General features: G+C 42.3%; 1 long non-coding RNA gene across 2 annotated transcripts; it reads left to right on the top strand.

The window, feature by feature from the left end:
- The first annotated feature begins 17720 nt into the window (after positions 1 to 17720).
- Positions 17721 to 25400, top strand: LOC308468167. Of its 2 annotated transcripts, XR_013981504.1 has the most exons (4): positions 17721 to 17810; positions 18020 to 18172; positions 24021 to 24088; positions 24554 to 25400. It is a non-coding gene; the product is annotated as an uncharacterized lncRNA (long non-coding RNA). The 2 variants fall into 2 exon arrangements; XR_013981505.1 differs by lacking the exon at positions 17721 to 17810 and having other exon boundaries at positions 17945 to 18172.
- Positions 25401 to 26035: the final 635 nt, after the last annotated feature.

Raw genomic sequence — 26035 nt, 5'->3', positions numbered from 1 at the left:
CCTCACCTGCCCACTTTCAATGGTGGGTTCACATACACATACACATATCCAGCACTTGCTTACTGTACACCTGATGCTTTTCAGGTCAATGCATTCACTCTTTCCATAAAAGCACCATATTTGATTGGACATCTAGAGACACAAATTTCTATCTGCACTTTTATCTCTGGGATTGTTCATTCACACATGCAAGTTTCCATGTGATCTTGCAGTCATCAAGCAGCACTGATGCCAACTTGAATAAAATATTTTGGGAGGGCACATAAGCCCCTCTCTGCATAATCAATCACCCAATGTGGCGCACCTCACCATTTGAATGCCAATGCACATCAACTTTGGGGGTCCCTAAATTGTAGTAGAGTCACATGTTGGGTGCCCACATGCAAAGGACGGCTTTAAAAGAGGATTAGACAAATTCATGGAGGATAACCACAATACAATGACAATGTTATTTCCCCACTGTCAGAGGTAGCATATCTCTGAATACCAGCTGCTGGGAATCACATGTGAGGAGAGTGGTGTTGTACTCAAGCCTGGCTTGCAGGTTTCCTATGGACATCTGATTGGCCACTGTGAGAACAGAATGATGGACCAGATTGGCCTTTGGCCTGATCCAGCAGCGTTCTTCTCATGTTCCTAAAGGCTATATGATTCCTGTACCTTTAACACTGGCAGAGATGATTGAATTTTGAGAGATATACTTTGCTAACATGGACCAGTTTCCTCTTCTCCATATCAGTTTAAATGTATAGGGACCCGATTGCCTCTCTTTGAAGCTCATCTCTCTATATTTAATAATAAACAAAACAAAACTGTGCCAAAAATGGACCATATCCTTCAGGGTTGCAATTCCCAACCAAATGAATGGAAAGTTTCCCACAGCAACATTCCCAGCCTCTGTAAGCAGCATTGGTAGAAGTTGGGGAAAATATTTTAACGGTGTGCTGTGTGCACAAATCTTCACATTTCCATTATGTCAAAATAAAAATATGAAAAACTCTGTTCTTGAATAGCATTTGTCCTTCAAGTCTAGAAGTCCCTAGAAGTTTGGTGACTTCCTTTCCATTTAAATGTGAATGAAATAAAATTATCATTGTAAATTACTTGCTGACCATTGGCACATGAGTTATCTCACAGGAACTGCAGAAAATAAATATTTTTTCCAATGAATGTTTCCATCTTTCCTGCTGGAGAGTAATAAGGAGAAACTGTTGCTGACACCTTGTCAAGATAAGTGGTATCAAGCCAACACATCTCCCATAAGGAGCTGGCAAGTAAAGAAAGGTTAAAGAATGCTTATGGGTTTTCTAATTTTTATTTCCCCAGCTATGATTTGCTGGGTCTTTGGAAGTGTTTTTCTTTCTGCACTCATTCCAGACCCTCTGTGTCTCGTTTAATGTTCTGGCACATGCTCTAATGGAATCTGCCTTCTGCCAACACTCGCTATTTACCAATTGAAGCAAGTGGCTTCTGATATCAGACTTTGTGAACCTACCAGGTGTGATGTGGTAGGGTTAATCCCACAGGACCTGTGGCTGCAAATTTGCAAATTTGTTAATTCAATCTCACAAGAGCCCAAGAGGTGAGAAGTGGAAAGCGGAGGGAAATGGTTGGGCATTTATCAATGGGATTTTTCAATTGGAGACCACAATAGAAGTAAGTCTGTTTCGGTTTGGGCACACACTTGACTTCTGTCCATAAACAGTGTTCCAAGAAGGAGACACATTTTGAAGAATTTGGATGAATCTCTTCAGTTGAATTAAGAAAACAAAGAATAAACCTGGTGGTCTCTTGGTGTCAAACTGAGTCATAGGCAGCTGTTGAGGGGAAGTAAACAACTATGCCAGAGGTGAGAACTAAAGAGTTTGAAAACAACCAAATCTAGACAATATTATATTCCCTGACCAATCACATATTTCTATGACATAAATATAAAGAGTTTTTAAAACTTTACAAAGAATAAGTCTATGGCCAATGGAATATACAATAATGCCAACCAAACAAGCTTCACAACATGGAAATGCTAACCCTATGCATACATAGTATCACATTGAAACATTCTGAAATATTTGTGTAGCTGTGTAGTATATATCTTTCAAATGCTCACTGCACCACAGCAATGCAATTCAAAATCTTGGGTGCTCCAAACCATGATATTGTGAAGATGAAGACATTCTAAACACAGGTGTGTTTCAGAAAGCCTGCTAGATGTGTTTTGACTTCTAAAGCTCCTCCCTGAACATTTAGGAAAGACAGTGAGGTGGACCCAATTCAGTCTGTGATTTGTGGCACGGCCTGCTTGGCACCAGTATCCTGGTAATGAAATGCTCTTCCAACAAATACACAATTGTTTCCCACAACATTTTCATTCAGGTCACCTCCTTTTTTATTCAAGATTTTGGCACATAGCTGGAGGGGAGTTTTATAGTTCATCCATTGACTGCCTGCTGAATTGTACTTTATTGCTGCATTGTCACTATTTATTTTGTTTGTTAATATTACTATTGGCTTTAACAAGTTGGTTTTATTCATTGGATCATTGTTCGCTGTCCTGGACTCCTTAAAATTAATAAATGCAAGTTTGTCTTGTTCCTTAAGTTTAATGGGTCTGCCCTGAGTAGGAATAATGTTGGATACATCCCCATTATCATAAACACTACTCCTGGTTGGTCAGCACATGAAAGAGCTCTCCACAATTCCTCATTCTAGTCCTGTTAGCTCTCAACACTCTGGGATTCATATATTTATATGCATAAGCTTTTGGGCTTCATCTCTGACCTATGAGAATTCTCCAGATGCTATCTCCACTATTTTGGGTTTTTCCCTGGCAACCAGGCATTATTTTTCAAACGAAAGATTGAAAGATGAAAGATGGAGGCTGTGCCTACAAAGTATGTTGGCCACCCTCACTATTCAACATGCATCATTTTCCAAACCTCACTCATGTCCTCCTTAAAAGAAGATAACTCTGCCTGTTTCAGCCTGAGCATTATGGGTGAATGGATGGAACAAAAATGTGATAAATAAGTAAATAAAAGAGTACAGGAACAAAATTAAGTGTCTCATGTGAAAGCATTTTCTGATTCATGGGGTGCATCCTCTTTACAATGTCATCCATGAACCAGCTTCAAGAATGTGAAATCAAAAGATAAGAGGCAAAGGGATCAGAACTGGCATTTTGAAAAACTAGCAACATATATCAAAGTCGACCAAGCAGGAAAGGAGAATGCAATATATAAAGTACAGTGCCGATGTGTATGCTAAGATAATGCAAAGCTGAAACAAAGTGGGTTACTTATAACACAGACGACATTGCCTCTATTCACAAACCTCCCTCTCCTTAAAAGGGTACTGTATTGCAACTAATGCTGTGTTTGTAGGCACAGGGCTGCACTTTAAAGCATCGTATCTGAGTGCTCTCCCCCACCACCAGCACTTTCCCCATAAAAAACGTGCTCTTTACCACTGAATCAGAGCAAACGGCAATGTGCAGAAACAAAAAAAAAAATATTTAATTCAGCATTAAAGAGTAGGTTTTCACAGGGAAAGCAAGTTGACTTTTCAAAGGAAAAAGCCTTTAAAAAATGATGTAGATATTCACACCCCTGTGTTCCTGATGTAGAGTTTCATTTCTCTTCTCATCCAGGCATAACAGATTTAGGCACATGAGAGAGGATGAGAAGTTTTCTGCACATGGTCTAATTTCTCTTGTGCAGTTTTAAAAATTAGAAGTTTTAATTAGCTCTTGAGTTCTAATGTTTCTTAAACGCTTAAGCTGGAGTTAGTAACGTGGCCCGAGTTCACCCATAACCCGTGTCTTGCCTGTTTATTTTCAGTCTCCTAATACAAATGTATATGCTTAGGTACAGAGTGTGCAGAAAATTCACGTACAGGTGAAAATAGAATACACAGAAAATGTACTGGGAAAAGATGTTTTGCAAAGATATGCATGTTCAGCAAAAATTGCACACAGAACTGTTTATGTTAGATAAATTTGTACTAAAATGCTGATGAATTTTAATGAGGACTTAAAAAAAGATCTCAAATGCATGCAGGAATGTGAAGAACTGAATTTAAGGGTGGAGAAATGAGAGACTGAGAGAATGCCATCATCAAGTGTGTGTCTCTCTCTGGGGGGCGGGGTGAATTTAGTAGTTTTGCCCTGGGGAGGAATTGGGGAAGAGTCAGGTGGGCTGTCAGGGTGAGGAAGCCTGGCTTCACTCCAGACACTCCAATCTTCTCCTTGCCGCTCCCTCCTTCCCTATGCAGTATGCACTTTGCATTGTGGATTTTGCGGGGAGCCTTTGATTGGCCTTGGGACTTCCGGTTTTTTGCCTACTCCATGCTGCTGTGAGTCCTGTCCTCAAAGCTGTTTATTATTATTATTATTATTATTATTATTGGTTTAACTGGTTTTCAGACAGGCCAGGAAAGACAAGTTAAGGTGTGGAAGGCTGAATACCTGAGGCATTATTAGGTTAAGGGCACTCTTTGTCACCCTATGCTGCTTTGGCATCTGGTCCTTTGGGTCACCCTTAGCAGGCACACTGGGGTGAAGGCTGACTTGCTGGGGCCTCAGGGTGCTTGCCAGGTTCACGTCACCAAGGTTCTCACAGCAAGGAGGGATAATTCCAACTTTTTTGCTGCAGGGCCACAGGTGAAGCCTCTCAATGTGCCCAAGAGTAAGGAGGGACCCAATCTCTCCTGCCTTAGGAAACTTTCCCGCCTGAACTATATCCTTATTGTGTGCCCAGACCCCATGACCCACAGGTCCCTAGGGGATGAGTAAACACACAGACAACAGTATTTGGTTTTATGGGTTCAAAGAGGCCACAGCTTTATTGGTTACAGATGTGAAAGCCACTTCTGACCTAGGGAGGAGGTGGTGTTGCGGGCTTCATGCCCCCAACACGCGCATGGGGGCTGGCTCTCAGCCTCCGCATGATTTGGGGAATCCTCGGCCGCGTCATCCCCAGGCCAGCCAATCAGTTGGCCCAGGGGTGTGTGGCCTGGGCCATTTAAGGCAGGCACGGCCGAGGATCTCCCTCTTTAGTTGCCCAGCTGATCCAGTTTCCCACCCACCCGCCCTTCAAGGTTTCCCTTCTGACCTTGCTATGGACCTTGGTTGGTCGCCGTTAAGGGGCCTGGTAGGAATTTTTCCCACTTGACAAATTGGCACCAGCCACTTGGCTTTTTGCCTACCTTGTAGCAAATCACCATAACTTCCTTGGTATTGGCAGTTAGGCATTGGTATGGGTATTGTTATGTAGATGGAAGGGGGGAGGAAGCGCCATCACCTCCCCTGGATATTGAAGGGTAGTCCGCTAAAGGATTCTGGGGGGCGTAGCCCTGTCCGAAGCCTATGGAGGTGAGGGCCTAAGGCACGCCCCCGAGCAGCGACCCCAGCGGGGTTCCTAGTTGATGTGCATCAGCAGGGCTCCCCCTGCTGGCGTTAACTCTTCTCGGTCTTCAAGCAAACAGGCTGAAGCCAGATAGTTGGTTAGGACCAGTGCCTAAGCCAATACTGCTCATAACCTGTAACCAATAAAGTTGTGGCCAATTTTAGCCCATTAACCTTGTGTCTTTATTCATACTGGGGGGAGGCGGGAACTCGCCACGCAACAGTTTGGCTTAGGCATTGGGTGAAGCCAGACTATATCACTTCCACATTTCTCCTGGGAGTGCATCTAAGGGTAAACCACCATTAAAGCGGGCCCTATGACCTACATCAAACTGGGGTATCCACAAGGGGGTATGGCCCTAACCCTCATCTGGGCATTGGACAGAAGCCACATGCCCCAGATCTCTTTAATAGGATACCCTTAATAAGGAGTGGCAGGCGGAGGCTACAACCTCCCCTCTGGCCAAACAAAGACTTACCCATTCCCCACTTGAACTACGTATATTCTTATTATTTAATGCTTTTGGAGGTGCCACCCCCGCCCAAATCTTATTATCACATTCTTACCATTACCCCAAAGACACCAGTGCAAATGTTTCAGCAGCTTAGTCAAAATGGGACAGTGTTGAGCATTTCCATTACTGCCACCCATTTTGGTCCATTATGGCTGCTCTGAGGTTTGCTGAAGTATGTGGTTCCTTGAACCTGGCATCTTCTGTTTGTAATGCATGTACTCCAGCACTGAGCTACAACTTGTCTCATCACTACTCTTCTCCAAGCTCTATATCATGTCTAGTAGCCCAATTCATCACAAATTTGTCTAAACCCTTTTTAAAGCCATCCAAAGTGGTGACCTTAATAGTTTTAGTGGAGAAATAGCCAGTTCAAGAAGAGGAGCAGGGCGTAGGCTTGTCCATTACAATACCCATTGCTGGTATTGTAAGGGGATCACTCACATGGAATTGTTAACATCATTGAGAAGCATCAATTCTCATAGTTATTTTGGGGAAGTAATGGCAGTTATACTGGTATAAAACTAATGTAAATTTAGCATCATATGCTAAGAATCGCCTTTGCATCCTCTTAGGATTTGCATTTGAAAAACAGGGAAATCCCAGAAACTTCAGATTTCTCTTTTTATCCCAACCATGACCATTAAATCATCCTGAATTTTTCACTGAATGGTTTTTTGTATGATGAAAATGTTCAGGGAAAGACAGAGAACAAGGCTTATCACATTTTATTTTATTTTTGTATCTCAGTTCTGCTCAGGGTAGATCCATTGACATTTGTGAACAGAAGCTAAAGTGTCCATGAACTTCAATGGGTCTACTCCGAGTAAGACTCACATTGGATACAACCCCTGGTATCCAGCTTCCTTATTTAATTTAGCTTACAGGTGCACACATAGTCGAACTTGACATTTTGCTCTTTTTTAAAAAATAGTTATTTCCAAGCAATGCCTGTGTGGCAGAGAGCTAAGGCTATGTTGGATTTTGTTTTCATTCATATGTATAAAATCTCCCAGGCAATGCTTTCTTCCGAAAAGCAATAATAACTAGGGACCATCTGACATTACTATTATTTATGATGCTGACATTTACAAAGACTTGATGACCAAAATAACAAAGTATAATGCATGACAGGGATGTAGAAAATAAGGCACATATTAAAAAGAATCCTCAGTACATTTTATCTATTTTTTGAAGTCACTTCTGCTTGGGGTATCAAGCAGTAGGGAAAGTATGGTAAAAACAGGCAACTGGGCAGGTTTCATGCTGTGCCACAAACAGGCCTAGTAAATTAGTGTTTCAGTCTTGCTGTACTTTAGGGTATGCATCTGTATTAGTATTTATGCAGCTTTCGCAATGGGAAAAGAATATTGGTGCTTCCATTGCCATAAGGGAAACCTTATATGGATATAGGAAGTAGATTTATATTCAAACAATCTATTGGCCCAAGTAGCTCTATTATGGATGGAAGAAACTCTTCACTGTTCCAAGCAGGAGCAATGACTCAGTGCAGTGGTCAACATTTCTGAGGGGGCCACAACCAGATGCCCCCACAACAGGCTCCCTCATTGAGGCTGGAGCTATGGGAAGGCAATCCCACCCGGGCTGGGCATTTGTGACTTGGGCAGTGGTGCTTCCTCCTCCTCCTCATGGCTGGAGAAGAGACACTTGTGTGTGCCCTGCCTCTGGGCCAACTGGGAGGGAGGGAGGGAGGGAGGGAAAGGTGGGAAAGCACTGCTGGAGCCACATGCATTGGCCAGAGTGCCTTGCTGCAAGGACAGGAAGGTGAGGTGGCACAGCAGTCCTGACTTCTTGTTTCTCTGCCTTATCTCTGCTCACTGACTGGGGCTAGTTTGCAAGGAGAGACTTCCTTGATTAGATGCTGGCCAGTGAAGGGACTGAACGCTGTGCAGTCCACCAAGGTGGCACAGCACTTGCTCTGCCCCAGGGTGCCGGCAACCCATGCTATGCTCCTGGGCAGGATTATTTCCCATTGTCAAGCATTGCATGTAGGATGTTTTCCATGTGAAACATGTGCTGTGCCAGTGGGCTGTGGACATCCTCCTGAGCTGCCATGGTTATTATTAAATAGCCACAGATTTTCATTATTTGTTTTTTGTTTGTTTAGTAAATTTGTATTTCATCCATAGGTCTCAGGGCAGTTCAAGGCATTGAATAAAATCCATTGTCAGAGGTCAGTTCATGAATGCCAATTGTTGGGAAGCAAGGAGTAACAAGAGGATAGGAAGGTTCTGACCTTACTGGAGGCATCTGATTTGCCACAATGGAAAACAGGGTTCTGGTCTACTGTAGATGGACAAAAGAAAGGTCTATCTAGCTCTGCACTCTATTTGCACAGTGGCCAACCAGATGCCTACGGGAAGCCCACAAGCAACAGAACTGTCTCCACCTGTGATTCCCAGAAACTATTTATTGCTGGAGAAAATTCCGTAGCATGAGAACAAGCTGTTTTGTCTAAGTGTTTCTTCCAACATTCAGCTTAATTAGATGTCCCTGATTTCTAGTATTACGAGAAAGGAACAAAAAACTTTCTCTATCTACTTTCTACATACCACTCATAATTTCATTCACCTCTTATCATGTCCGCTCTTATTCCCCTTTTCTGTAAATTAAGAAGCACCCAAATGTTGTTGCTTTTCCTTTAGAGTGATCCAGGAGGCCTCATCTTATATTCCTAGAATCGCATTCCACTGTGCCAAACATATTTCACTAAATTTGGGCATTCTGCTATCATTGCATGGATGTCCCTGAAACACTGCAGTGATGAGCATTGTGGCTGGATTTGTGCAAGTGAGTTAGACCAATTTTTTCTTAAATATTAGGGAAGATTGAAGTGAGAAAAAAAATTTTTTTGATGCTTTTTGGTGCCACCTACTGCTTCCCTTTTGAGGTACAGTAATATACCAATTCCTGTGTGTTGACTTTTGCTTTCTTTTGGAAGGCATGAAAATACCCTAGTCTGAAGGGCAAAGGAGGTAATGTATGACGTTGTTAATTACAAAATGTAACACACATTATAGTCAAATCAATAGCTGCATGGATTAGACAACATTAATCCAGCAAATTCATTATCACCCTTGGATAAGACACAGCTGCTTTATTTTATCCATATTTCTTGTCTTTTCCAGCTAAATGTTATCTTTCTTAGATTTTTATTCACTTATGAATGCACTTTCTGTTAAACTGTCTGTTGATACCACACCTTGAAAGATGAGAAAGGTCATCCTAAATAGAATGATTTGCAAACAATTTCCATAGAAAACAAACAGATATAGTTTACAGATAAAATAGCAAATCTAAACACATACTGTGCTTAAATGTAGGCAATTAAAATGTACAATGTTAAGGATGTGCCATTTCTTTAGTTTTGGCTCTGTGATAAAGCTCACTCAGGGACTACTTGGACCAATGTGACGATATATATATATATATATATATATATATATATATATATATATTCAGTGCTAGTCCTACTCAGAGTAAACACATTGAAGTTAATGGTCATGAATAACTTAGGTTCATTGATTTCAATGGGTCTACTCTGAGTTGGACTTATTTGAATACAACTCAGAGATGCTGACTGTTTTGAATACCAAATCAAAACAAAACTGGTAGTTAGGAGAATATTGATGTTTATTCCCACATTCCAGGGTAAATACTGATGCCCATTTATCAAGTGAACATTTATTAAGGGCCATAACTTTGGGGCAGATCATCTGCTTTGTATGAAGGAGGTCTCAGTTTCAATCTGCAGCATCTCCAGTTAGGGCTGGAGTTCTTTCTGAAACCCTAGAGATCTGCAGCCTGTCATTGTGGACAATTCTAGATGGACCAGTCACCTGACTCAGCAGAAGGCAGCTTCCTGTGTTCCTAAGTGGTACAGTGACATTGAAAACGTAGCATAACAATTCTGACAACCGTACAGACAACACAGTCAACTGGCTTATGAAACAGACACATGCACAACATCACAAGTTACCACTTCATAAATCTTCATAAATCTTCACTTAGGGCCAAACTATATTAGGAGAGCCATGACTGGATAAAAAATGAATTTTTTAAAAAAATTGTTATGGGGGAGAGGGAACTTTACTGAGACTACCTTGCGAAACAGGGTAACCTAACCATTATACTTATTTGCTTTTTCTAGTTTAAATTTCCACCAAGAATCTATTTGTCCATCAAGTATTGTCAGGATCTGTGGATCACTGCTCCTCATGGTGAGCCACTTAACAGCAGGTGGCTGCTTCTCTGGGAAGTACCTTCAAGCCACTTTGAGCAAGGAACAAAGTATTCTCGAGCCCTTATGTGTGCCTGTAACCTTAGTTCTGATTACTGACTCGATCCTTGGTCTTTGAACCTTCTGGTTCCTACCTCTTGTGCTACCCCAGATTCAAGCACAGTCCTGACAATCCCCCTTAATGGAAACACTCATCTACCCAGCGGGGGCTGGTATGTTACGGCAAATGGGGGCACTGCCCCACCAACCTCAGTCTGCCCTTAGCCAGCCCCCACCTGCCTGCCTTCTTACTTGCATCCAGATCAGGGGGTGGCCTTGGCTGCCAGCTTCTTCCACTTTACTCTTGTGTTGCCATTACAGATCTTGGTAGGGAGGCAAAATTAAAATTACTTGACTCTGCTTTCCCCAACATTCCCAATGGGTACCAGCAATCACTACATGTACCTGTGTGTTTTCCCCAAAGGAAAACACAGAAGTGTGTGTATGAGAGAGATTTAGACTGGAAAGATATCACAGGAAAAAGGGATAAGGCCAAGTCCTATATCCACAAGTGTGGAGAGTGTTGTTGAGCTCCTGTCTTGCTTGTTGGTTCCCCATTGGGGCATCTGTTCAGCTACTATGAGCAGAGGAGGGTGGACTAAATGGATTTTGGCCCAATTCAGCATGGCCCTTCTTATGCTGTTATGCTTTTAAGATCCTCAGTCAAGGAGAATAATGTTAACAATGGCTAGTAGCCATGATGGAGGTATATTTTCTTCAGGGCTTGTCCATACTTCCGCTTGGCCTGTGTCTAAAAAAGCAAGGTCTGAGTAGTTTTCCACTTCTCCTGCCTTTCCTAGGCATGGAGTGTCTTTGTCTTTGCCCTGCTGCTTTCCACCAGAAAACCTGCTCTCTAGATCTAAATCTGAACAAACAGAAATCTGCAGAAAACTTGACTGTGATTTGTTCCTATTCAAGTGCTAAAGAGTGGGTTTCCTGGGGGGGGGGGGACAGGAGGGTAAGTGGAGGTATTGGCAAGCCCTCACTCTTGGAAGTGATATGCTTCTAAATACCAGTTGTTGGGAATGTTGGCGAGAGTGTTGTTGTGTTTGGGCTTCCCATGGGAAGCATGTTTGGCCATTGTGAGAACAAAATGCTGGACTAGGTAGGCCACTGGCCTAATCCAACAGGATGTGGATCCTCCATGTGCCTACATTCTTCCAGATATACTGCTATTCCACAGTACCATGTTCCAGGTTGGGGGGTTTTTTTAGAGGGGAGGGGAGAGTCTGCTTTTTAAACAAACTAAAAGTGGGAGGGTATATAGTCATGGATCTCTGGTGTCTCATGAAATTTGGCTCTCAGTATTGTACTGGATTGTAATTTGGTTATGCTTGTACAATGACATTTATAAATTGCTAGCAATTTGCTCTGAACTTGGTATTTTCCTCCACCTCTGTAGTTGGAAGCAGAAATTTTAAAAAAACAACACACCAATGCACATGGTGACGTCAGTATCTTTCCACCCACACCAAATCTTGGCATCTCCGAGCACTTCTATTTATGAATTTTCTTATTGCCAAAGCATAAATGATTAAATGAATTATTATAATGTCAGGCTGGGTGCATTCATATATTTAATGTATGCATTACTTTTTATAGTTTTCTCCTTTTTTTATTTATGAATGACATTCCTGAATGTCTGGGTAGGAAATATAAAGCAAATGAATATAAAGTAAGTTGCCTCAATAGGCACCGAAGCCATTTCAAACTTTATTATGTTCTATCCGAAACTTGCAATTTTGAACTTTTAACTTTTGCTAGAGGTCTAAAAGCATTTCATGGCAGATTGATGTGCATAATCTGGATTGTCTGTTGTCTCTCCACATGGAGGTTTAGAAAATTGCTTCTCTTACATTTGCCTGATTTAAAACAAAGTCTTTCTCTCATTTAACAGCTTTCCGTATAACCTAGTGACGTCAGTGCTCATTCTTCTGTAATACACTTAGATTGGGAAGTTGTGACCTCCTGCACAGGTTTATGAGCTTCTGGTGGCACAACTCCTACTTAGATGCTCTCCTTGCTTTGGCCATCTTGAACAAATCTGGGAATCATGCACATCCCACATGCTGCTTTTGGGTCGAGTCTGCAGCCTCTCACCGTTCATGCTCAGCATAGCATGTTAGTCAGAAGTGCTGATAACAATGAACAAGTTGGAGGCAGCAACATTCTACTATTTCCTGGATACAGAAACAAAGGATGGTGCTTCAAAAGAAGTTCTGGAAGTCTGAATATATTAATAGATTCAGTGTCTCAGTTCAGACATAATGCTAAGCTGTAGGGTTTCTTTAACCATGGCTTGTCAAACATGCAAGGATCTAATAGATTGTCTTACTGTGTGCCCTCTTTGTTCACTTACAAGAGCATAACACTCTCCCCACTTCTGTGCTCTAGTAATTTGTGTTCAGAGGTGCACCTCCTCTGATATTGGCAGTAATGCACATCATGGCTAGTAGCCATTACTAGTCTTATCCTTCTCAGGCTCAGCTCTACTCTGCATCCCAAAGTGTCTTTGTCTGCCTTTAACTGAATTGTGACCATGCCTCTTGTTTGCTGGAGAAGTGTGTGCCCTAAGGAACCTCTGATTTTTATATGGCTAGGATTTAGCCTCCTGTACAAAGAGACACATATGTTGCTTTGCCCAGTTGCCTCTGTCCCCACCCTACACCAGAATGCAGCTTTTATAATAATGCATCCTGCATTATTGCAGGATACTCCTGCAGTAAGGATACCCCATCCCTGAATTAGATAATCACCAGACTCCCTCCTCTGGGTGCCCATGCATCACAAAAGGCAAGTGAAGAAATGCCTCTTGGTTGAAGCCCACACCTGGAGCAAAGAGGCAAGATGCGTATGCGGGGTAAGCTCAGGGCACAACTTAAAAATAAAAAAAAACCACCACAATGAGTTGTGCAATGCAGGCACCACATGACTTCCTAAAATAAAGGGTGGAATTATCATTGAATTACTGACTAATATTCATAACAACTCATGACAACTTTTTAAAACTACTGCATAAATGTCTCAAACTGAATTTAAGATTGGAAAAATAAAAAGCTCAGAGAAACCAAAATTGACAGGGAGCCTGTGTGGCATAATGTTTAGAGTGTTGGACTTGGACCCAGGAGATTTGGGTTTTCCATGAAGCTCACTTTGCCATGAAGCTCACCTTGGGTCAGGCAATGCCTCTCAGCCTAACACACCTCACAGGGTTCTTTTGGGGATTAATTTAAGATAGGGAGAAACATGTATACCGCCTTGAGCTCCTTGGAGAAAAAAAGGTGGGATATAAATGCAATTGATAATAGTTATATAATTAATCATACCAACGACATGTCCATCCATGGTGGGAAGTGCCAAGGAAGGGTGCAGAGGTCTCTGTGCTAAATGGTAAAACGTACCTTCTGCTTCTTTATACTTCCAACACTTATTACCTTTTGTTTTGTACATTTTGTTTAACTGGGGTTAGATACTATCTGTACATCATTTTCATATAATTCACCTTAAGCGCCCTGCTTTATTATTTTTGGTTGGTGCTGCTGTTTCTGCAATTCTGCTGTTAGATTTGTTCATTGCAGTGAGGTTGATTTCATTGTTGTAAAGTTATTTTTTAAAGAAATAATTATCTGTTTAAATTTTGTTCCGTACACCATGTGTACAAACTGTGAAACGCAAGATAACATAATGAATGAATGGATCCACCGAAAGTTACAGATAAGTATGGAAGGAATAAAAAATGTGTAAACAGGAAAACACTATTTGTACAGCAGTCTAATGACTTAAAAGGACCTATTTTTAAAGGGGTTATAACCTGCATATTTAGCTTTTAAACCCACACCTACTAAACACCCCACCTACTCTCCTTACTGGCTTATTCAGAGCTTTAATTTCACAGAATCTAGCTTGATACATTTCAACTGAGAGACAGCTTGCATTGTTTGACTTTTCAGCACAATATGTTTCTGCATTTCTCTCTCTCTCTCTTTAATCAGATAAAGGTTTCATGATGGGGGAAAATATAGTTGAACTATGGAGTGAGCTTCAAAGCATATAATGAACAATACAATACAATACAATCACTTCTGCTTATCATTTCGATGGTGAGAGTTTCCTCCATTTGTATATACTGCACATGCCTGCACATGTGCATGCACAAACACAAAGATGCTCATGCAACCAATGTGTGCTTCTGATGAAATTGATGCTAAAAGATGCATGCATCTGGCCACCTCACTGCCCGCACTCCTGACCCTCCAGTCACCGGGGGAGAGTTGCCAACTTCAAGGCCTGCCTACTCTGGGGTCACTTCTCTCTCTCTCTCTCCTTTCGTTTTTTTTTTTTTTTAAATGATATTTATTAAGAATTTTTAGAGTTACAAAAAAGAAACAAAAAAGAAAAGGAAAAAGAAAAAACAAAGGAAAAACAAGCCACAATCAAGCAATACAAATTAATAAAAATCAGAATCAAAAAATAACACATCACGATCAAAAGACAAAAATGTGCTACAAACATTTAAAAACAAATCCAATATTCTCAAATCCTTAATTGTCATTACCTTCTTTCTTTGACCTCCTCACCCCTCCCTTTTTTTGTATCCTAGTTATTAATTGTCGCAGCAAATCCTTTCCATGTTTCATAATATTCTGTCATTACATTACCTTAATCTATTTTAATCTTATCTTACTATAAAGAACCTTAAAATTTAAAACTTAGATCTTATTTATACCAATTTCTCATAACCATAATATTCTTACATAATTCTTTAAACATTTTTGCTAAAGCCAAATAATTTCATTCCAACATTTTTCTAACGTTCATCAATTTTATAAAACAATCCTAATAAAATAAAATAAAATTTTTTCTTCCAATCTTCAACCAGCGTCTCTTCCTCCTGGTCCCGGGTTTTGTCAGTCCTTTCTATCTCATCAGTCTAGTGCATTAACCTGGTAATCTTATGTCCGAGGCCCTTATGTCCCTTCCATGTCCCTTCCGCAGCTCTTCTTCATATTCAAGTACATACCTGTACTTTACTTTGTCTCCTGCTCCTTTCACTTGTGGGAACTCCAACTTAACAATGTTTTTGACCCTTCTCGACAAATCAGCCCCTTTTCCATAGTCCACACTAAACTCCATGTGGTATTTAAAAACATGTTTCAAAGTCCCTCCAAAATTGAGAGCCCCCACAACCCCAAACATCTCACGGCCCATTGCCAGACTTGAAAAGTCCAAACATCTCTGCATAGGGGGGTCTATCCACCCCCCCATTTCCAAACCAAACCAAACTTTATCTTTCCAAATCTGGCTTTTTCCAAGTTCATTTGTCAAATCCAAGAACTCATGTTCCTGCTGGGCCACAGCTCCCTCCATCTCTGGCGCCCAAGTTTCAGCAACATCCTCTCTCATCTGTTCTGTCAGAGCACACTCCTGATTTGAATCCTGGGTGGGCTCTATATAATTTCCCACTGCCTGTCCAAAATTTCTGATCGCATCAGTCATGAAGTCCGTCTTCTCATGTAGCTGTTCCAGTAGGGCACTTGTTTTACAGAAAGCATGCAGCAGAGCTTCTGGATACATTGTTCTGCAAGGTCAGAAGTCTATTCCCACGATCGTAATCTGTAACAGCTGCTAGCTCCCCGATTCAGAATTTGAAACTGTTTCACAGGCTCCCTCTAGGGGAAGAACTTCTTTTTGTTCTTTTCTTTTAAAGGCAGATCTGACAACAAAGTTTCCTTTTTCAGATATTTTGTCAATATTTGTTCCTTTAAAATGCGGAAAGGAACAGTGGAACCACTATGTTTCTCTTCTTTTAACTATCTGTCAAAAACGTTTGTCTCTGGCCAATGAGCTTCCCAAAGAACGTCAGTCCTGACACCCCGCTCCAGGATCAAGACGGTGGAAAGTTACTTTGCTTTACGCTCTCTTCTGCAGGTTTAAACAGTCCGGAAAAAATCCCCCCTCTTCTCCTGCTTCCGAAGGGGGTTCAACAATTTTAAATGATGGAAGTTAATCCTTTACAAGCGATTTTCTGAACTCTAGTTTGCCATGTCTTTGCTTTGATCTATCTACAAAGAAACGGAAGGCTGACTTCCTGTTTAGACCTTCCCGTTTCAGTGCCAAATTAAAGTAAATTTTTAAGTCCAATTTTCCTTTCTACTCACAAATCATTATTTAGAGTCCAATTGTCGAGATTTAAGTACTCACGGGTGATTATTTTAAAAGCCAAATTGTCCCAGGAAAAAGGCAGCGCTCTCTGGCAACGACTGTGCGGCTTCGCTCCACGGAAGAAGCAGTTGACTCTCAGCACCGCGCCACTGCCCCCTCTTCGCTCCGGAGCCCGTTAGTGGGTTCCTTTGCGGGTTGGGGTGGGCGCTAAAGGTGCCCGCCGAGTCCCATGGTCACAGGCTTCATCCGCCTGTGATTTTTGAAAGGGTTCCCGCTTCGCCGTAGCGGGAAAGACCCGTTTCCCGTGGAGCTGGTCCCTCCAGATCAGAGGGAGTCCGCCATTACCGATGGCGCCACCCCGGAAGTCTCTCTCTCTCTCTCTCTCTCTCTCTCTCTCTCTCTCTCTCTCTCTCTCCCCTTTCGCACACCTTCCGTCAAAGGTGCCAACTTGAATAAAATATATGGGGGGGGGGGGCAGGTAATCACCGTCCTGTATAATTGACCACAAGATGGAGCACACACACACTATTTGAATGGCAATGCCCATTAACTAGGGAGGAGAACCTGCTCAAATATTTTAGGGGTGTGTGTGAAGGAACCTTGGCCCCAAGGAGTGGGCTCCCATGCCCTTCTCCCTATGAAAGCGGGGTGCTCCCCACTTTATGTGATTTCACTTATGAAGGCAGGGGCCCGGGACATAATGTCACACAATGGTAAATTAATCAATGCAGAGTCTTCTTCATAAACAGAATAAAACTTTGCTGAAGAAAATAAACTTGTTCAGAAACAGCACAGTTAAAGAGCATACACAGAGTGCTCATAGCAGCTATCTGACTCTTCACAGAGGCACAGTCTTAGTTAGTGATTTACTAGTCCTGGAGCCACTCTGTCTGCAACAACACAACACACACACAAACAGCTGAGACACAAACAGAGGCTGGCTACTTTTATAGGGAGAATGAGTCGTCACCCAAGATGAGTCACAGTGACTTAGCAGTTTGCTGTTAACAGTTAGCAGGCTTAGGCTTGAAGGATTCTGTAGGCCTTGTAGGCCTTACTGCTTCTTCTGCTCTCAAGAACCTTTGTCTTATGACACATAACCCACCGTAAGTCGGGAAATGCCTATACAGTGGTACCTCGGGTTACATACACTTCAGGTTACAGACTCCGCTGACCCAGAAATAGTGCTTCAGGTTAAGAACTTTGCTTCAGGATGAGAACAGAAATCGTGCTCCGGCAGCGCGGCAGCAGCAGGAGGATCCATTAGCTAAAGGGCTGCTTCAGGTTAAGAACAGTTTCAGGTTAAGAATGGACCTCCGGAACGAATTAAGTACTTAACCTGAGGTACCACTGTATACCATCATCTAGGTCAACCTTCCCCATCTTGGTGTCCTGCTTCAATCAGAATTCATTACAAAAAAGAATTCATTACAAGGTGAAGTGTATGAGGAATTGAATGGGTGGGGGGGGGGTTGGGGTTGGAGGAGAGGCAGAAAGAAGAGCTAATTTGTTCACAGCTAGGGGGTGCAATCTGGACAGTTCTGTCAGGGGCGCAAGATCACCTAGCTCTGTAGTCAGAAGCATAATGCCTCTGACAGTGGAAGTAGAACATAGGCTCACACATTTTTATTGGCCCTTTTATAGGTTTGTTGATGTCCCAACCTGGCCTTGCAGGCCAGAAGACATCATCCTGTAAAAACAAATTTATGGGAGAAATCTTCATCCCTGAAAAGAGAAGGGCAAGATAACCTCCATTTAAAGAACAGATGAGTATCATTTGAAAAGCATGACAGATAGGTAAGTTGCAATCTGCACACATTCGGATCTCTCCAAGGTCTCAGGCAGAGGACTTTCACACCATCTGCTAACTGATCCTTTTCACTGGAGATACTTGGGGATGTTAAGCATGCAAAGCATGTTCAGTGCCACATGGATCTGGCTCCTACAAACAAGTGCTCCTCCTCATGCCCCTCCTCCACCAAAAGCATTTGCAGAGCTCACATCACTTTCTTGTTGCTCAATTTCCTGCTTTCCCTTTTACTTCTGTGTAGGTCATGCATTGCTTCATTAATTTGCCATACTGTTCTGTTGAATCTGCATTAAACAAACAACAAAAAAGGACATGTACTGCAATTTCCCTTCTTTTTCTGTGCCTTTGCCTCTGCTCCACTCATGCATGCCAAAATTATTGTTGTTGTTGATTATGATGATGTTAAAGAAATTAAAAGGCCAAGTACCAGAGAACACTAGCCCAGGCAGTGTTAACTTCCTGTGGCTGGGAATTACACGGAGGACAACCCATCCATTAGGTGCGTTAACCTGGCTTACATGAGACAAAGGGCTTCCCTAGCAATATTCAGGGTGGTGAGTTGCAAAGAGGCTGAAGATGTTGGTAGGACCCTCCAAAGACAGGTTGCCTAGGGTCTGCCAAAACTCAGAGTCAATCTTGGCTATATTCATTTACAACTTGAAATCTGACCCAGCTAATCTGAGCCTATGTTATGTGTAAATCTTGATCCACAAATGTAGGAGGTTAGATGAGAGGAATGACCACTGTGTTACAGCCTGCTATGGTTCATCCTGGAACTCCCATAGCTATCTGCCCGTTTCTCCTCAGAACAACACTTAGCCTAAACCGACAATTCACACTGGTCAGAGCGAAGTGGTGTGAAACCTCTTGCACCAAAGTCCACCAACTCCCATCCTCTCCAAAGAGAAAGTGGCATGATGCTTTTAAACACATTCTACAAAGAATGGAAATACTGAGAATTCCAGTATGGATCTTTTACAAATGTCTTTTGTGGCAGAAGAAAAAGAAGAGTACTTTATTCCAGAATAGCAGTGGAATATGATAAAGTTGTATGAAAAGATGCCAAAACAATTCATAATAAATAGCAACTATGTCACTGTAAAAGGTAAGAGCTAAGAGATCCTAAGTGAAGTTGTTTAGCAAAATGGGGTAGGAAACAGAGAGGCAGAGACAGGGAGACAGAGAAGGGAGTACGGCAGTCTGTTGGACACCATCAGCTGGCCACCTCTGTGCCAAAGAATACCCCCCCCACACACACACACCTTCCCTTGAATTTATTTGAAAGAACTGAAAAATGGCTAGATCTTGACCAGGTGCCTTAGCAGGAGGAAAGGGGACCAGAGTGTGCCTTCAATTTTGCTATAATTCCTCAGCCCAAGAGACTTGTCAGGGGATTGATTGCAAGGTGAGCTTGGCTTCAGCTTATTGTCTGGCTCCCTGCATGGAACATTTGATCATTTATCATGCCATCGATCCAATAAACAACACCCCACTGTCATCTGTTATTTTTGTTCTGTGCCTTCCTGGTTTGCAGGGTAAGCATGAGTGTAGGAAGGAGAAAACATATTTTATATAGAGAGAAGATGCCCAACTTTTCAAAAAGAGACAGCATTGCCTCATTGTATGCTGCTAGACAGCTTTTTAGTTAAGGTCAGCTTCGTCAGCTTTTTTCTTCTTCTCTCTCTCCCTTCCACCATGTCGTCCAAGAAGACTACAGCTTCTTAAAATGTTTCCTATTGTCCATAACTCTGTCAGAGCTCAAAGGCAATGGCAACGAGTGCTCTGTTGAGTTGTACTCTGCTGGGCTTGCAACTTTTAAAACTCTGGATAAGGGGCATATAGCTCAGTGGTTCTGCTTTGTATGCAGAAGGTTCCAGATTCAATTCCCAACATCTCTGTAACACAGGATTGCCAAATATCCAGAATTTCCCAGACATACCCGGAATACTGCAATTGAAACCAGTGTCTGGACGAAAATTGGAAAAATGTCCAGGAGAATCCAGTAGAGCAACCCATGTCGGCAGAGTCATTTTTACCAATTTCCCTTAAAAATAGCTCAGAAACGTCAACAAGAAAAAGGTCAACAACTTTAGTCAAAAAGGAAAGGAAAAGAAAGGAAAGGAAAGGAAAAAGGAAAGGTCAACAACTTTGGCAGAAAAGTTTTCTGGATTTTTACTTTTTGAAATATGGCAACCCTGCTAAGATTCTCTCTCTTGACAATCTGGAGAACCACTATCAGATGATGTCAGCATTATTGAGGGATACACCAGACAACCAGTATGTTGAACATTCCCCCCCCCCATTTGAATTCATAAAATGTATGCAGATGTTAAACTATGTGTAATCTTTCTTGAGCTATTCTTTATGGAGCTAGTGTAGTTTTGTGACAATGACCATTCATGAATTCATTCATTAGCCCATGTGATATTTATATGTTTTCCATTAATCATTTGTTTATTTTCCATTTTCCATTGCATTTCCTCCTCACTTTCTGAACCAAAAAAATGTTTGTTTCTTTTTTTAAAAAAAGATTTCTTTGTTCCACCAGAATGACTGAGCACTTTAATCCACTTCAGTCTTACAAACCTAATATTCAAAAGCATTGATAAGACAGCTTCTTGCCTTCCTATTAAATCTATATGCAGTCTGTTAGTGGCAAGGTAAAATAGGTATAAAAGAGGAGAATTCCCTGGATGCTAAGCATGAGAGAACCCAGCAGACATTTAAAATCACAAAATATGCAGCAAAGTGAAACATTTGAAATATAGGCTGTTAGACCTTTAAAACATGCCCCTAAGAGTTCCAAAATGGTCACCGCTTCCCTTTGCACAGAAAAAACAAACAAACCCTACATGTTTGGTAAGTTTAAAATTGTTTACTTAACAAACTCTCCAAAGGTTCTTGTGCTTTTCCATACAGCACTCCGAAAACACAGACAGCAGTACTTAGGTTAGTTTCAAAGTGATGAAAGTTCCTATATTGTTGTTATAAGAAAACAAAAAATAGCATATGAAAGCCATGTGGTCTGAGCTTGGATCAACCAGCTCAGACCTCACATGTTGAGCTTCTCTGGTGAACTGAGGGGGGTGGACCAGGGCAAGAGGGGTTGCCTGGCAGGAGACCTTACTCCATGGCATTAACCACTTCATGCATAAATTAGCCTTGAGCATGGTGATTATATTAGGCTGGCTATCCCACACATTCATCTATGACCAGCAGTGGAGATTGGGAAGATCCAGCAGTTGTTGTTTTTCTTTACCATTGCTTATATCCCACTTCTCTGTTAGTATTTTCATGACAACTAACCAAATCCAAGAATGCATAATAGACTTACATTAAATCAATGCAAAATTGACATGTTGAAGACTTCCCCTTGCTCTGCTATAAATTGAGGGAGCTGAATGGTGCAACAGGGGCACAAATGGAGGTAGTTGATGGTGGCTAATAATATCAGAGTCCTCGGCCCTTCCCTCTGCTACTTATGGTTAATGTTCTTTACCAGCTACTGAAAGGCTGCCATTTGGAAAGAGCAGGTGAAACCCCAGTGAGCTGCTTCCAGACAGTGTAGGAGATACAGAGCTAGGTGTTGCAGTGCAGAAAGCAGGCCACATCTTCTAACACGCGTTATGGTAGGGTCCCAGGTTCAATCCCCGGTGCCTCCAGGTAGATCTGGGTGATATTCCTGCCTGAGTTATATACTAAGGAAACCACCCTGAGCCTTGTTAATGTTGTTGCTTCTTCACCCATCCTCTACAAACATGCAAGCAATATTAAACACCCTCATGTTGTCTTGCAATTTTCTCCTGTGTGGTAAACCAGACTGGGGAGCAGATAGAGAGATCAGGGGAACGGGCAGAGGTGACAGTATCAAGGAGAAAGTTGGCCCATTCAGATAGCCTCCCCCCCAAGCCCTCCCTCCCCACTGAAAAGAAAGGCCTGGATCTGCCACTGCAAACATCTCTAGCTTACACATTTGTTTCTAAGCAAACTCATCTTCTGTGTAGATAGCTTGGAAGGCATTAGCATGTTTGGCAGCCACACTTCCATTTAAATACAGCTTGTAGTTTGTGCAAATAATACTGTAGCAGAGTTTACATTTATTTCCTATTTTCTGCTTGGAAAGATATAAACATATGCAATCATAATCACTGCACGGCTGGTGATCCAGCCATTCTGAGGAAGAAAAAAAACAGTTATTAAGGTGCCATTTCTGGCTAAATAATTTATTAATTACATTACCCACAACCCATGCAAGTAGAAAAGTGTTCCAAATGTTAATGAATAAATGTGCTGTGCTGTTTAGAAATTAAGTGAGCATACCAGCCACAAATTAGGATCAAAACAAAAATAAAGTTGTCAGACATATAACCATCTCACTTTCAAAATCATGTTCCAGTTCTTTTTCAAAGAATTTCACCAAGTGTAACACAGGCTGTGTATAGACATTGCATTCATTTTATCATTTGATGAGGGCAACATCAGGTGGTGAGGTTCGCATAAGATCAACCCACAACAGAGCAAACTCTGCTGTATTGTGCCATCAGCAGCAGAGAAACAATTGATAATGGTGTCCGGGAAAGTAGTTATTTCATTTTCAAATCACTTCCTGTGAAACTGCCCCTATCAAAAGAAACAAATTAACCACAAAGATGTACCGTATTTTTCACCCTATAGGGTGCACTGGCCCATAGGACGCACCTAGTTTTTTGGGAGGGAATTTTTTTTAAAAAAAATTATTTCCCCCTGCAGCCTGAGCTTCCCCCGACCCCAGCCCCCAGAACAGGCTGCCACCCCAAGCCTTGCGCGCCCGGCAGGACCTCCCACCGGGCGCGCAAGGCTTGCGGACATCTGCCCGAAGCATGGGGCATGCTCCGCAGCGTGCCCCATGCTTCCGACTGCAGGCTGCCGCCTGCAAGCCTTGAGAACCCAGCGGGCTCTCCTGCCAGGCTCCCAAGGCATGTGGATAGCTTCCTGAAGCCTGGAGAGCGAGAGGGGTCCGTGCGCACCAATGCCTCTCGCTCTCCAGGCTTCAGCAAAAGCCTGCATTCGCCCCATAGGACACACACACATTTCCCCTTCATTTTTGGAGGGGGGAAAGTGCGTCCTATAGGGCAAAAAATACGGTATATTAAAACAAATCCAATACTGCTGCAGACCAGGCTAAGCACCTTGTTGAAAAAGGAGCATCTTCAAAAGGCAATGGAGTTGGTCCCTGCCTGATATATTATGCAAGGGAGTTTCAAAGCATAGGTGTCACCATACTAAAAGTCCCGTTCCTACCTCATGCATAGATAAGATAGCATATGCAAGAGACCTTCTCCTGCAGAGGGCAGGGATCAGTCAGATCATTACAGCTTCCAGGTATCCTGGTCCTAAGCTGTGCAATGCTTTGTTCACCAGCACCTTGAATGTAGCCCAGTAGCTAATTGGCAGGCAGTAGTAAAGGCAGATGTAACATAGGATGACAATAAGCATATGATATCATTGTAGGGATTTCGCCCCCCCTATAGGACATGAGTCACAAATTCAGCTGAGAATATTTGAGTGATGAAATGCACTCCCCCCCCCCCATGTTTTTATCACCCCTGTGGTTTCTGGGTGGGTGACATATAGACACATATGAATCACCCTGCAGTAAAGCTTAGGAAGCAGATAGCTGATACGGCCTATTAAACCTTTTTTAGACCTATGATGTTGCCTCAGCAGAAACCTGAGATTACAGCATGTCAGAGAGGCTACTAGGCTGACCTGTTGACATAGTAGTTTGCAGTATAAAGAAAGGTGAGTGTATATGAAAAGTGAAATTCCTAAATATATTATTTCCTCCATCTGCAGCCAGAAGTGGTATAGAGCATCCATCGTACAGTCTCAGAAAGGGCCAATTATACCTTTCCCATAGCAATGTAAGAATCCCTTCCCATTGTGATATGATGATCCATGTAAAGAAGGTGTCTACCGGCATACCTCCTCCCTTCCAAGTATTGCTGGAGAGGTGTGGGAAGGCACCAGGGAGAAGGAGCCCCCACACCACTGCAGGCAAATAGTCCTGAAGGTGTGTAGTTTGGAGAGGCAAAATGGAAATTCATTACCAAGCAGATTTTCGTAATAAGAAACCTTTCAGGCTCCCAGTCTATACTAGCTGTGCCAGCTCTTGGGGGAAAAACCAAAAGAAAATAACCCAGTGCTTGTACATCAGGGGTGGGGATCCCTTTTCAGCCCAGAGGGCTACATTTGCTTCTGAGGACCACATGCTGGAGGTGGGTGAGGCCAGAGGCAAAAATGGGCAGAACAACAATTGTAACTGTTACCTTTCTAAAGTAGGCTGGTTTCTACACATGCCTACACATCCCTCTCTGTCTTCCATTCAGGCAAGCAAGAAGCATGATCAGAGTTCAAAAGCACATTCCAGAAAGAAACGCTCAAGGAGGGTGTGCAACGAGACTGTTACAACAGCCTGGGGAGAGTTCTGAGAATCAGAAGAAGAGGCCAGGGTAGATGCATATGGCCTCAAGGCCTGAAAACCTCCACCCCTGCCATACATGCTTGAATACCAATTATTTAGTCATTTCCTGTACTAATTTGTTTCAAATGACATGTATCCCATAAATTAAAAAATGTGCACAGTGGCAGCTCTTGCATCCTATGGAAGCAGCTTGTGCTAAATGCAATTAATGGCATCTGACATTTGTGGAAAGTGTTTTCCTAAAGAGTGAACGTCAGTCATGTGTGACGAGGAACAGGAGAACAAAGGAGTCATGCTAGGAGATTAAATTAGAATATTATCCTAAATTTCCAACGTTTATGTTTTGCTGCAGAGAACCTCCCAGGAACCTTCATACTAAAGTAAGGAAAAATTGATTTTATATTACCAATTTGAGGATACCCAGCAACGGGTAGCTACTGACTCATTCTCTTTGTGAGATTTTCAAGACATGTCAAATGCAATTGCTGTTTTGATAGCAGAGGTCTTTCTCCTTTGGAGCAAACAGTAAGAAATATTCTGTCATGCAGTGTGCCATGAATTAATTAAAACGTTTGAATTTTGCCAATTTCTTACTAACTTGCCTTTTTGACCTTTGCCATGATGGGTTCTACATATCTGCAAAAGACATGTTAAGTGCTCTTTACAGTAGGAATCCTAAAACTCATTGAGAATGGAAGGACCTTCCCATCACTGAGGCCACCTGAGCATCAAGTGACAGCAGTGAATCTAGAAGTACCCCTAAGTACCCCTATTTGTCTCCAGGCACTGTGGTCGTCTGCAAGTAATTCCCACACAGTGGGGTTAATGTTGCCAGCTTTCATGTCATGTTTGCAGACATCTTTGTAATAAAGATTGGTCTGCCAACAGGCCTGGTGCCTGAAGCCAGTCCCTCATGGAACACATCCTTGCGGATCCTGCCATAGACATGACCAATCCAGTGTAGATGTCACTGAGACAGGAGCAAAGGACTGGAGATGAGGGAGGATGAGGACTGAGGGGAACCTAAACTGACAGATTTTCCCATTCCTTCTCATTTTCTTACATTACAAGGTTCTTGGTCCAAGATGAGTATAAGGTGCAGTGTGCAGCCTGTTCAACCTGGAATTAGCTTCAGATCCTTTGATGTAATTATTTTGAAGCAAGTGGCTTGTGGACTGTGGCCAAGCTCCAGGTCAAATCACATCCATCTCCCAGATACCAGCTCAGGACAAAAGGGAGAGCAATCACACACAAAGCAAATGGAGTCATGCATGGGTCCCATCTAGATGGCAAAGATAAACTGTTCATCAGAAAATACAAAATTCCTCAGAAAGACAAATCTCCAAATTCCAGATCCAAGTTTCATGAAAGACCTAATTTTATTTGC

The sequence above is a fragment of the Podarcis pityusensis genome, assembly GCF_964106645.2.
Source record: "Podarcis pityusensis genome assembly, chromosome: Z".
Classification (NCBI taxonomy): domain Eukaryota; kingdom Metazoa; phylum Chordata; class Lepidosauria; order Squamata; family Lacertidae; genus Podarcis; species Podarcis pityusensis.
The sequence above is the reverse complement of the archived record's forward strand: the minus strand, read 5'-3'. Positions and strand labels throughout refer to the sequence as shown.